Raw genomic sequence first — 8,634 nt, 5'->3', positions numbered from 1 at the left:
AACATAGGCCGACTTACGACCAGATCGGTTTACGACTGGTCAGTCGTAACCAAACGCAGTCATAAGTCGACGACTACCTGTACATGCAAATGTGGGTGTGTAACAACATGGATGGATGGAAACATGACAAATTTTGAGTGGGTGTCCTTAAAGGTCGTAAATAGGAATATAAGTGTGCACTTGATCAATTATATCATTTTGGCATTTATTTTAAAAATTGAATCATGTAATCATGTCAGCTGCCATTTGAGGGCTGGATACTGCCTTAGAAACTGGATGTCAAAGACACTCCCACTGGTCTGATGTCTGCAGGCACACCCTTTTCAGGAAGAAACAAGAATTTGTGGACATTCGGGTTAAATTATAAAAACACAGAATAAGAGAATGTTGGTGAAGATCAAGAAATATGGAAAGCAAAGAGGGTCAAAACAAGTTCACACTTGAAGGCCTGTTGTAGATAGAGATACCAATATCAGTGCTATACATTAACACCTTTCTTTCTTTATATTTCAGCTGGCATTGATCTTATTACCCAGAATTTCCTAGGAGAACACAGGATGAGATGAGTGACACAGGAAGAGCCTTCATCTCTGGTGAGTGTTTTAGTGCATTTATGCTAGCATCGATGCAATTCAGCATAGCCTGATGTAAAATATTTTTAGTGAGATTTATAAACATGACAGGAGGCATAGTGATCAATAGTGAGGTAAAGAGGGTGGGGCTGGGGTGGGTGATATGGTAAAGCAGGCGGGGTTGAGTCCCATGCTAATGTTGAGAGTTTAGATTAATGCAAATGAAAAGCAGATATTCTTAGACTGCCTGTGCTTTCCACATTAGATCATGTAGCTGCAAAGAAGAGTATTTCAGGATTTAGAGAACACCAATAACTGATTTTTGTTTAAATGTTTCTAAAAATACTTAAGATAAAACTGTTTTTCCTCTGTGTGATTTGAGTTCATTTCACAGCAAAAGCTCCTCAAAATTACTCAGTGGATCAGTTTCACCTCCTGTAAACAAATCATGGTTCTTGACCAGAGAACAGACTATGGTTCAATGATTCATTCATTTTATATCCCAAAAGTCCAGAATGGTAATTTTCTTAAATGGCTATCTTCCTACTGATGGGATTGGAACAGTTCCCAGAACAAAACAAAGTGATTAGATGACCTGGGTTTGACAATTTAGCCCAGCAATCTGGACAGAAAAACACTTCGCCGTAGGGAATTCCACAGTGATACACCACCTGTCAAATTAGCATGTGTCTATTTATTTATTTATTTAAAATGCAGAATTTTGAGGGATGTTTTAAAAAGTTGTTTACATTTTAAAGCTGTGAAATAGTGCTTAAATGCTGTTTCTTGGCTGATTATTTATTTATTTATTTTAGGAAGCGCAATCCTGAATAATGTGATATATAATTTATTGTTAAACTTCTTTTGCCATATTACATCAAACTGCTAGGATTTAAAAAATTAAGACCAGAAATTAAGAGTTCCAATTTGAAATTAAGAATACTTTGCATATTTGCTCTGAGAGCAGTTTTTTTTTTCCTTTTTATTCTTCAGGATGCATATGCTGAGAGTGTTTATTTATATGCGTTATCAGAGAAATAGACAGACAGGATGGGGTCAAAACCAGAGAAAAATAAACACCAGAGATATAAAAGAGACGTCTTATATCTTAGGCTTATACAGGAAACCAACAGGGTTTAAAATACAGACTACTGAGAAGTAACAAGAAACAAGCGATGATAACAGGATAACAAGACCAGGAAACAATAACCATATAAGGAAAGTGAGACAGTCTAAATACATGATGCTTCATTTTTTTTCATATCCTCCACACATATAAATTTTTTTTTTTTTTTTAGAATAGTTTTGCTAGGCAACTGGGAAACATCAACACTCAGCATGAACAGGCATGACTAGCTTTGGAAAGGCCAGCTGACAACAAAAATGACACAGGAATGTCTTTACTATCAACATTTTCCTCAAATGTGTTGGTAAATCATTAAAAAATGCTCCGTAGTCAAAATGTTATACTTTAATGACACTTCGCAGTGATCACTAAACATCTTATAAACAGGGTGAACCTGTGACAGGAGCAGCTGAGGTAATAATACAATTTAAACTGCAATGCATGTGATTATAAGGGAAGTAAAATGTTGTTTGAGCAATATTGCTGTAAAACAAAGGGGTTAAATGCTGTTAATTGGCTGATGAGTTTCCTTCAGAAATCATTGCCGTGTGCTAGTCAAAGGTACACAATATCCAAACCAGTGGGCAGCATTTCAATTAATTTTATGAATGTTTTCTGCATTAGCATGCTCAATAGTCTGGAAATCTGTTTTCAACCGCTCTATGGAGGGTAATGAGGCGATCGATGGATTGCTAGGCTGCATTTTTGGCATCATACTTAGCCTGTCAGCTAATGTAGACTTCAGAAATATGTTGTCTATTGACTGGTATGTGTGTCAGTCATGAGTATTGGAACATATACTCCATATACAGCCAGTGTGTGTGTGTGAGAGACTGCTAATAGGTTCAAATTTGTATGATACAGTTTGGGATCAGAATATGAATCCTGTAGCACTTAGAGTTCCATGACAGGAATAATGCTAATTCATGCTATCGACCTGAATCACTACGTAGTCACTGTAACGTATCATCACATCTGTATATTCTAATACGACACTGAGAGAAAAAAGGCATCAGAAGCTCCCAGGTTGATGTCTCTGCCTTTTCATGGCTAATTGCATGGACAAAAAGAAAAGATTCTGCATCAGCACTTTCCCTGGCTTGTTATACAGAATGAGCAAATGAGATGGAGAATTAGTAAATGTTGCTAATGCTAAAACACTAAATAAGATCATGCTGAGTGCTCAGTGCTCACTCGCCATGTTAACATTTTTGGGTGAAGCATTCACTTGAACTCAAGAGTTTGTAGGACTTCGAAATGAATGAAACCCTTTCTGTTTTTGTCAGACGTCATAGATCCAGAAATTAGCCTTTAAATCTGTCTCACTTAGTGTTTTCTGACCCAAACAAGCAAGCTGAATCCTGGGAGTTATCCAGCCTTGTTTGAAATTCAAGGATGCTTGTTTTCTGGAGGACTGGTGTGACCTGGGAACATTTCATTATCAGATAATTAATTTGAAAGAAAGCAATTATCTCCTTCTTGTTAGTGCAGTCATTTAACTGCATGCTATACAGTCTAAATAAAAAGAAAGCAGCTTGTGTCGCATCTTGATTTGTCAAGGTGTTTTTTTTTTTTTTGTTTTGTTTTGTTCCCCCCTGAAAAGTTTGTCTTTGGGTCAACATACAGCTGAGCATAACATACAGTACTGTTCTTAAGCATGCAACAAAACTTTAGGTATGTAGCTAGCTTGCTAGCATAAGCTGTGGGACATGGTTAACATAATATTAGCCATCATACTAGCAAATCTGCTTTTAAGTACAGAATATGATGGACATGTTAATGTTAGCTAGCTTTTTATGGTTTTTGTTTGTTTGTTGTTTTATTTGGTTGTTTGTTTTGCTTTGTTTTTTTTTAATATGTTTTGAGATAGCTAGTTTTGCATGAGCTAAAACTATCCTACCATTTTTGACAAGCTGGAGAACAAAATACACAGCAAAGATAATAAAATATACAGAGAACACATTTTATATATAAAAAATTCAAACATCGAAAGTGACCAGAGGCTTTCACAGGTTTTTAATTACATTCTGAAAATCTTGCTGCTTCATGTAAAATTTTGATATGCAAATAATCATAATAATTAGATGAATATGAAAATTAGTTTTGATGTCATCAGGCGGCTTTATGTGCATATGTGTGGTACTTTTGCCTGAAGAGATTGGGCAGGGCTGCTACTGCTTTATTCACAGTCTGTTAGCAATTCCGAATATTGTGATTCATCATACTTACAGTGGTGCTTGAAAGTTCGTGAACCTTTTAGAATTTTCTATATTTCTGCATGTATATGACCTAAAACATCATCAGATTTTCACACAAGTCCTAAAAGTAGATAAAGAGAACGCAGTTGAACAAATGAGACGAAAATATTATACTTGGTCATTTATTTATTGAGGAAAATGATCCAATATTTCATATCTGTAAGTGGTAAATGTATGTGAACCTTTGCTTTCAGTATCTGGTGTGACCTCCTTGTGCACCAATAACTGCAACTAAATGTTTCCGGTAACTGTTGATCAGTCCTGTATACCGGCTTGGAGGAATTTTAGCCCATTCCTCTGTACAGAACAGCTTCAACTCTGGGATGTTGGTGGGTTTCCTCACATGAACTGCTCGCTTCAGGTCCTTCCACAACATTTCGATTGGATTAAGGTCAGGACTCTGACTTGGCCATTCCAAAACATTAACTTTATTCTTCTTTAACCATTCTTTGGTAGAATGACTTGTGTGCTTAGGGTCGTTGTCTTGCTGCATGACCCACCTTCTCTTGAGATTCAGTTCATGGACAGATGTCCTGACATTTTCCTTTAGAATTTGCTGGTATAATTCAGAATTCATTGTTCCATCAATGATGGCAAGCCGTCCTGGCCCAGATGCAGCAAACCAGGCCCAAACCATGATACTACCACCACCATGTTTCACAGATGGGATAAGGTTCTTATGCTGGAATGCAGTGTTTTCCTTTCTCCAAATATAACACTTCTCATTTAAACCATAAAGTTCTATTTTGGTCTCATCTGTCCACAAAACATTTTTCCAATAGCCTTCTGGCTTGTCCACATGATCTTTAGCAAACTGCAGACGAGCAGCAATGTTCTTTTTGGAGAACAGTGGCTTTTTCCTTGCATCCCTGCCATGCACACCATTGTTGTTCAGTGTTCTCCTGATGGTGGACTCATGAACATTAACATTAGCCAATGTGAGAGAGGCCTTCAGTTGCTTAGAAGTTACCCTGGGGTCCTTTGTGACTTCGCCGACTATTACACGCCTTGCTCTTGGAGTGATCTTTGTTGGTCGACCACTCCTAGGGAGGGTAACAAGGGTCTTGAATTTCCTCCATTTGTACACAATCTGTTTGACTGTGGATTGGTGGAGTCCAAACTCTTTAGAAATGGTTTTGTAACCTTTTCCAGCCTGATTAGCATCAACAACGCTTTTTCTGAGGTCCTCAGAAATCTTCTTTGTTCATGCCATGATACACTTCCACAAACATGTGTTGTTGATAGATCCCTGTTCTTTAAAGAAAACAGGGTGTCCACTCACACCTGATTGTCATCCCATTGATTGAAACCACCTGACTCTAATTTCACCTTCAAATTAACTGCTAATCCTCGAGGTTCACATACTTTTGCCACTCACAGATATGTAATATTGGATCATTTTCCTCAATAAATAAATGACAAAGTATAATAGTTTTGTCTCATTTGTTTAACTGGGTTCGCTTTATCTACTTTTAGGACTTGTGTGAAAATCTGATGATGTTTTAGGTCATATTTATGCAGACATATAGAAAATTCTAAAGGGTTCATAAACTTTGAAGCACCACTGTATGTACTGTAAAAAAATAAATGAATGAATGAATGAGCCAACAACCAAACAAACAAATAAATAAAGTGTCTTGCAAAACTACTCATTCCCCTTGGCGTTTGTCCTGTTTTGTCACATTACAAGCTGGAATTAAAATGGATGTTTGGGAGGTTAGCACCATTTGATTTACCCAATATGCCTCCCACTTTAAAAGTGCAAATTGTTTTTTATTGTGACACAAACAATAATGGCTAGCACGGTGGTGTAGTGGTTAGCGCTGTCACCTCACAGCAAGAAGGTCTGGGTTAAAGCCCCATGGCTGGCGAGGGCCTTTCTGTGTGGAGTTTGCATGTTCTCGCCGTGTCCACGTGGGTTTCCTCTGGTTTCCCCCACAGTCCAAAGACATGCAGGTTAGGTTAACTGGTGACTCTAAATTGACCATACGGTAGGTGTGAATGTGAGTGTGAATGGTTGTCTATGTGCCAGCCCTGTGATGACCTGGCGACTTGTCCAGGGTATACCCCACCTTTCGCCCGTAGTCAGCTGGGATAGCCTCCAGCTTGCCTGTGACCCTGTAGAACAGGATAAAGTGGCAAGAGATAATGAGATGAGATGAGACAAACAGTAATTCAGATGAAGAAAAAAAACAGAAATCTGGAGTGTGCATAGGTATTCACACCCTTTCGTATGAAACCCATAAATAAGAGCTAGTCCAACCAATTCACTTCATAAGTCACATATTGTAATTAGTTCATTAAGATCCACTTGTGTGCAATCAGTGTGTCACATGAGCTGTCACATGATGTCTGTATAAATCAATCAATCTGTTCTGAAAGGACCCTGACTCTGCAACACTAAGCAAGCAACATGAAAACCAAGGAGCACTCCAAACAGGTCAGAGACAAAGTTGTGAAGAAGTGTGGATCAGGGTTGGGTTATAAAAAAAGAAAAAATCCCAAACTTTGAATATATCTCACAGAGCACCATTAAATCCATTATAGCAAAATGGAAATAATATGGCACCACTACAAATTTGACAAGAGAAGGCCACCCACCAAAACTCACAGACCGGGCAAGAAGGGCATTAATCAGAGATACAACAAAGACACCAAAGATAACACTGAAGGAGCTGCAAAGATCCACAGCAGAGATGGGAGTATCTGTCCATAGGCCCACTTTAAGCCATATACTCAGAGCAGGGCTTTATGGAAGAGTGGCCAGAAAAAGGCCATTGCTGAAAGAAAACACATTTGGACTTTGCCCAACAGTATGTGGCAGACTCCCCAAACACATACCGTAGAAGTTTTTCTGGTCAGATGAGACTAAAATTTAACTTTTTGGCCATCATGGGAAATGCCACGTGTGGCACAAACCCAACACCCTGAGCACACGATTCCTACCGTGAAGCATGTGGGTGGCAACATCATGCTGTGGGGATGTTTTTCATCAACAGTGAAAGGAAAGCTGGTCAGGACTGAAGGAAAGATGGATGGCACTAAATCCAGGGCAATTCTGAAGGAAAACCTGTTTGAGTCAGCCAGAGGTTTGAGACTGGTATGAAGATTCACATTCCAGCAGGAAAATGACCTGAAACTTACTGCTAAAGCTACACTGGAGTGGTTTAACCCTTTGGTGACTGACCCCTTGAAAATGGTTCCTCCAGGAACGATGACGTTTCAGTTGTCAAGACAACGGAAAAACTAAAATACAAAAACAGAAAGATACGTCACAATGCTCTTGTGCACAAAACAAAATGCTCTTGTATTTGTATTTGTATTTTAGTTTTTCCGTTGTCTTGACAGCTGAAACATCATGGTTCCTGGAGGAACCATTTTCAAGGGGTCAGTCACCAAAGGGTTAAAGGGAAACATTTAACTGTCTTGGAATGGCCTAGTCAAAGCCCAGACCTCAATCCAGTTGAGAATCTGTGGTATAACTTGAAGATTGCTGTACACCAACGCAACCCATCTAACTTGAAGAGTTGGACCAGTTTTGCCTTGAGGAATGGGCAAAAATCCCAGTGGCTAGATGAGCTAAGCAAATAGAGACATACCCCAAGAGAGTTGTAGCTATAATTGCAGCAAAAGGTGGTTCTACAAAGTATTCACTTTGGGAGATGAATACCTATGCACACTCCAGATTTCTGTTTTTTCATCTTAATTATTGTTTGTCTCACAATAAAACAGCACTTTTCAGCTTTAAAGTTGTCTGCATTTTGTGTAAATCAAATGGTTATAACCCTCTAAAAATCCATTTTAATTCCAGCTTGTAATGTGACAAAACTGTTAGGGGAGGTGGAGGTGTGGTGAAATAAGGATCCAATTAAAAAAAAAAGGTGATTTAATCCAGGGAAAAAGGGGGTGGTAAAAAGGTGAACAAACAGGGCAAAAACAAATGGCAAAATAGTCCAGGTAAAAAGAGACAAAAAACTTGACAAAAACACAACGCAGACAAGGACAAAAACACTAGAGCAAAAAAAACATAGACAAGAAAAAAAAAATCTAAGTGCAAAAACCATAAACTAGAAAAATAGCTTGAGCAAAAACCATGAAATGCAATAAAGGCACAGAAACAGCTGGAATAGCAAAACGAGACGTTTTGGCAAAGTCAGGGTCTGAGAACGGCCTTTATATAGGCAGGGGTGAAAACCAGAAAGTGAGTTGAAGGTGAGCTGGAATTCCCATCCCGGATCCAGATCGGCGCTGGCGTGGGAGATCCGTAATCTGTGGAGTGGATGTCCGGGGCGGAGCATGACGAAAACAGGACAAACACAAAGGGGGATGATTACTTTGGCAAGACACTGTAAATGACTACCTTATTGTAACGGTTCTAACGAAGGGCTGAGCACAGAGGACGGCAGGACAGAGATCACGTTCGTAAACTGGGGGTTTTATTGCCACACTTTTCAGCGAACAACTAGTAACTAACACAGACACACACAACCGGCGTCTGGTTCGGGGATGAGCTCCTCTGCTCTCGCTCTCCCTCATTAAGTAGGGTGCGGTCACTGGGAAGAGACACAAACACAGGTTAATTGATATCAGGTGTAGTGATTCTGCCACTTACCTTCCCTGACTCCGCCCTCCTGTCACAGACCGGCGCTTGACCACGCCCCCGCTGCCACATACCCCC

General features: G+C 39.2%; 1 protein-coding gene across 1 annotated transcript in view; it reads left to right on the top strand.

Annotated features, from left to right (window-relative positions):
- The first annotated feature begins 541 nt into the window (after positions 1-541).
- lrfn1 (leucine rich repeat and fibronectin type III domain containing 1) overlaps positions 542-8,634 on the top strand; it is a 110,346-nt gene continuing 102,253 nt past the window's right edge. Inside the window, exon 1 of the mRNA XM_060942222.1 lies at positions 542-593. The gene's annotated coding sequence lies outside the window, so the exon portion shown is untranslated. The remainder of the gene's footprint in view (positions 594-8,634) is intronic.

The sequence above is a fragment of the Neoarius graeffei genome, chromosome 16 (assembly GCF_027579695.1).
Source record: "Neoarius graeffei isolate fNeoGra1 chromosome 16, fNeoGra1.pri, whole genome shotgun sequence".
NCBI lineage: Eukaryota > Metazoa > Chordata > Actinopteri > Siluriformes > Ariidae > Neoarius > Neoarius graeffei.
Note: the sequence above shows the minus strand (reverse complement) of the source record. Positions and strands in the feature narration are given on the sequence as shown.